We start from the raw sequence: 4,419 nt of genomic DNA on the forward strand, positions 1-4,419 counted from the left end.
CTCACGATATGTAGACCACTTCCTCTGTAAATCTCTCTCATCAGTAATGAAAGTATTGACTAACTTGACGACAAGTTCAAAATTGAACCACGAGACATACTTTCGTAATGCTTTAAAAAGCTGATTCATCGTTTTAACATGTTCAAACTCTTTTTCAATTGACTCAATCAGTTGGGCTTTACGAAAACATGGACTGAGTAAAAGTGCTATATAATCTTGAATGAAATCGACAACTTCTGAGACATCAATAAAATGAAATGATTCCTTAGTAAAACGCATATTATCAAGGTAAACTTCTTGTAGATCTCCAATCTTTCGTTTCAGGTTTTCCGGTAAATATTCAAATGATTTCTTCTTAACATAAATGACTGAAGACTCAGATTGAAGTGAAGTAGGAACTGGTAGCTCAACAGTTGGAGTAGCTTCTGAAATAATAAATAAATAAAAATAATTATTTTAAATGAATGATATTAAAGGGACACGTTCACTGAAATAGAATGCACACGTTACTGTAGAGGAAGTAAACATTAAATTGGGCGTGCAACAGATCATTAATTAATAGTTATGACACGTGTTTAGACATGCGTAGCAGGGGAGTAGGAACAGGGGGGGGCAAGTTGCCCCCCAATATTATTTCAGAGGGGGCATTGCCCCCTCAATATCAACCAATGATTTGATTTATTACAGGTCTGTACCTAGGGGGGTGATAGGGGTGACAGGTCACCATCCTTTTTGCTGTCATAATAATAATTATGACATAGTAATTGTAGTTCAAAAAAATGTTAAAATTGCTCTTTGAGCAGCCCTTTTTAAAAATTTTTTCTGGGGGTACCCCCCAGACCCCCCTTCTCATAAATACATGCATACACACAATCTGTCTTGCCCCCCCAATTGAAAAATGGTTCCTACTCCCCTGCGTAGAGAGTAGAGAGAGCAATCAGTCGCAGAACCAGGAGTAGGCATCTGTAGAACACTTCTCTCGAACAGAATTAGCTCTTTTGCCACCCCAAGATACTCTTTTTAGTGAAGAAACACCAGGAATATTTACAAGTAGCCACTCGAGTAGCCATTTTGCCTTAATTATTAGGGGCGCAGCCGCACGTTATGAACAGTTATCAACACTAAACGTCATCATTAATGATGTCATCTTGAAAAACGGGCCAGTTTTTCAAGATGACGTGCTTCCGTGCATGTGACCCTTTATGTTAAACTTACCTTTAGAAGATGAAGTATGAACTGGTGATGTAGTATCCTCTCCACTACTAGTAAGATTAAATTCTTTTGCTATTTCATCAGCTAGAGCTGGATCAGCTCCTCCACTATTACTTTTAATGGATTTACACACCATTCTTAATGTAGGGACACCATGACTCTTATAGTCATAGTCCTTCTTTAACCAGCAATCAAATACTTTCCGTAGGCAGCCTCTGGCCGTCTTTGTCTCTGCTTCTATCTCATCTATCTTATTAGAACTGATTCCTAACAGAATACCAATAGAGTCCCAGCGTCCTGAAAGAACACCAGCTTTTTCCCATACCAGTCGAAAATCAGTAATATCTATCATTAATAATACATACTAATAAAACAATTATTATCAATATCTACTCACTAAGTTCTCTGTCAAAGACTCTTTTCAGTTCCTCTGGTTTAGTTGACATTTTTGCTGCAATAACTGACTCCGCCCCTCAGTACAACATGAATGAGCAATGTCTTGAGGAGAGGACAAGGGGGTGTCACTTGCATATAGACTGTAGTTACACTTGCGACCGCGATCAAAAGCTTTGATCTGCATAAAAAGACCTTTGACACCTTGATCTACAGGCTTGATTTCCCTTGATGCTTGATTTTGATGAGCTCACATGCGTGCACAGCTAATTAAAAATTCATAGATCTGCATAATCAAAGATATACGGAAAATATACATAATCTTGATGCCTGCTACCATAGATAATAGAGGAAATGAATAATAGAGTAAATAATAGAGTAATTATCTATGCTGCTACAGACTGTCTTGATCCCTTGATTGCAATGTCAATAATAATAATGTCTTAATAATGTCAATCTGATTGTCCCTTTGATGTCTTGATTTTGATTTGATCGCGGTCGCAAGTGTAACTACAGGCTTGATGAAAGTGACACCCCCTTGGAGGAGGAGGAATGGTCAGTTTGAAGGAGAGTGAAAAGCGGTATCTCTTTTCTTTTAATATCTCAGTCCTTGTAATGGCTGCCAATAGCTCCTTAAATCATTCATTCTCTCTATTTAGAGATTTTCTTTCTGATAGCCCGTTTTCTAGAGGAGAGCTCTTGTAGGAGAGCGGCTAAGGTAGGACAAAGACGGGCGAGTCTTTTCTGTTTGTTTTTGAAGAGAAGAGACACGCCATTACACGTGGTCACTCATTCTTGTTCTTTTTCTATCTTGTTACAGGTACTGATAGAAGAGTTGGAAGAAAAGGAGGTGAGAGGAAAGAGAAAGAAGAATCCTTCTCTTTCTTAAGCTTTGGGAAAGATGGAGAGATAGAGAAGGTTTCTACCCGGCTTCTTTCTCTCTAGAGCGCCATCTTGTCCCCCAACCGTGTACTGTAAAAGTGGTTCTATTGGCCACTGAAGCTTATTTTGTTGTATCTATTGTTACTAATGTGTCTCTCTTTGTCTCCCTCCTTCTCTTTATCCACTAGTTGTTGTTTAAATGTAAGAAATGGAGCGGAGAAGAGACTAAGTTAACTTTTGAGGAAATCAAACGCGCTGCGCGCATTATCGGCGCATATTTAATTAGTGGGTGTGGTCAATAATTTAATTATTAATGAACCTCTCTCTCTAGTCTAAGAGAAATGTCCACATATCCTCAGATTATTTATTATTATTGTGTAATGAGTTGTGCTCTCAGTTGGAGTCATCAGGTTCCATTAGAAGAGGAGGAGGGGGAGGTCACTCACTAATTGGGAATGAGATATCATCATTTATTTATAATAATAATTATTATAATAATGGTAAGATTATTAATATAATATTTGGTGATTGTCCAGTATAAAGTATCCTTCATTTTCTGATTCTCTCTCTCAGTTTCTAGTTTGTTAAAGTTAACTAATCAAAAACATGATTTCACAACTGATCACTTACAAACAGTCGTGACGCCAACGGTACCGGAAGTCATAAGAGCCTGTATAATTTTATTGTAATACACTTGACAGTATGAATAATTAATGAGTTGCTACTTTATTTTATATTTATTTTTCATTTAATAGTTTTACTATGAAATTTGCATACAATACACAGAACATACATATTTATCACTATAAAAAACATCAACCAGTTTAAATAAACTATAACAGAACTGCAAGCAACTGATGTCCTTGACTTTACCGGATGCGTACAGTGTTCTAGACAACTCCAGCTTCTTGTCCATTCGCTTACAACAAGATAGTAGCTAGAAGAATATACTCCAGAAGTTTAAAGTTGTTCCAGCAAGAAATAAGGATGCTGTGGTCTCTGAAAGTCAATGGCACATAATATGACTATAATGACAAGTATAAAATCTAGCTCTAAAAGGATTTCAAACAATTCTATTGAGGTAAAATGACTTGATTAATGATCCTGAGTGTGGAATCTGTAGAAAAAAGGAACAGAACAGTCAAAATATGGCATGAAAGAATGGACCATGCAGGCTGAATCTACATTATGGATGCAACTGTCGTTCTAGACAACAGTATCAAAACGAAACTTTGCATACACAAAGATCTACTGATAGGCCAGTTGCATACCTAATTCTGAGCTGTTCTGGCCAGTCCCAGTACTATTATATACCTAGATAGTGTACACCATTTTCCAAACAGCGACAATAACAAGCAAAATATACTTACATTTCAGACTGAAAACTAACCAATTGATTATATACCTTTTTGCTTCAAGTTTGAGTTTGCTTCTTAGAGCTATAGACTACCCACCATCTTGTAAACTGCACAAAACTAAACACAGCTTTAGCCATCACTTGGCAGCCATTATGACGTCACTTGGAAAATAAAATTCACGTGAGCTTACCGTTGGCGTCGCGACTGCAAAAAGACAGCACACTACACCTCTGTAAGTTTATTTATTATTATTATTATTATTATTATTATTATTATTATTATTATTAGGTACTTTATTACATTCCACTCGTCTTTCTTCCATTCCTTCTATGGCTTCTCTTCTAATTCAACCAATCAACTTCACTAAAATGAAAAAGGTACATGTACATGTATTAACAAATCCTCCCGTTACCATGGTAACCCTACACACACAGCACACAGTGATACTAGGTCATCTTGCTCCAGTGTTTTGTCTCTCATTTGATTCAACTGGTCAAAGGATCATTACTGTTAGTCCTCCATTACTGGTATATCATGTACAGTGTATTCTCATTCCAATCATTCCACCTCCCCT

General features: G+C 36.9%; 2 long non-coding RNA genes across 4 annotated transcripts in view; both read left to right on the plus strand.

Annotated features, from left to right (window-relative positions):
• The first annotated feature begins 2,188 nt into the window (after positions 1-2,188).
• LOC109589552 (uncharacterized) lies at positions 2,189-3,617 on the plus strand. Its single transcript, XR_002188774.1, has 4 exons — positions 2,189-2,323; positions 2,426-2,455; positions 2,676-2,987; positions 3,061-3,617. It is a non-coding gene; the product is annotated as an uncharacterized LOC109589552 (long non-coding RNA).
• A 275-nt stretch (positions 3,618-3,892) lies between these two features.
• Positions 3,893-4,419, plus strand: part of LOC109589551 (uncharacterized) — a 3,360-nt gene continuing 2,833 nt past the window's right edge. For 2 of the 3 annotated variants that reach the window (XR_002188771.1, XR_002188773.1), the window contains exons 1-3: positions 3,893-4,077; positions 4,134-4,222; positions 4,280-4,354. This is a non-coding gene — a long non-coding RNA (uncharacterized LOC109589551). Of the gene's footprint in view, positions 4,078-4,133; positions 4,223-4,279; positions 4,382-4,419 lie in introns of all 3 variants that reach the window. The other variant, XR_002188772.1, reaches the window with a different exon arrangement.

This window comes from Amphimedon queenslandica, unplaced genomic scaffold, assembly GCF_000090795.2.
Source record: "Amphimedon queenslandica unplaced genomic scaffold, v1.1 AMPQUscaffold_11192, whole genome shotgun sequence".
Classification (NCBI taxonomy): Eukaryota; Metazoa; Porifera; class Demospongiae; order Haplosclerida; family Niphatidae; genus Amphimedon; species Amphimedon queenslandica.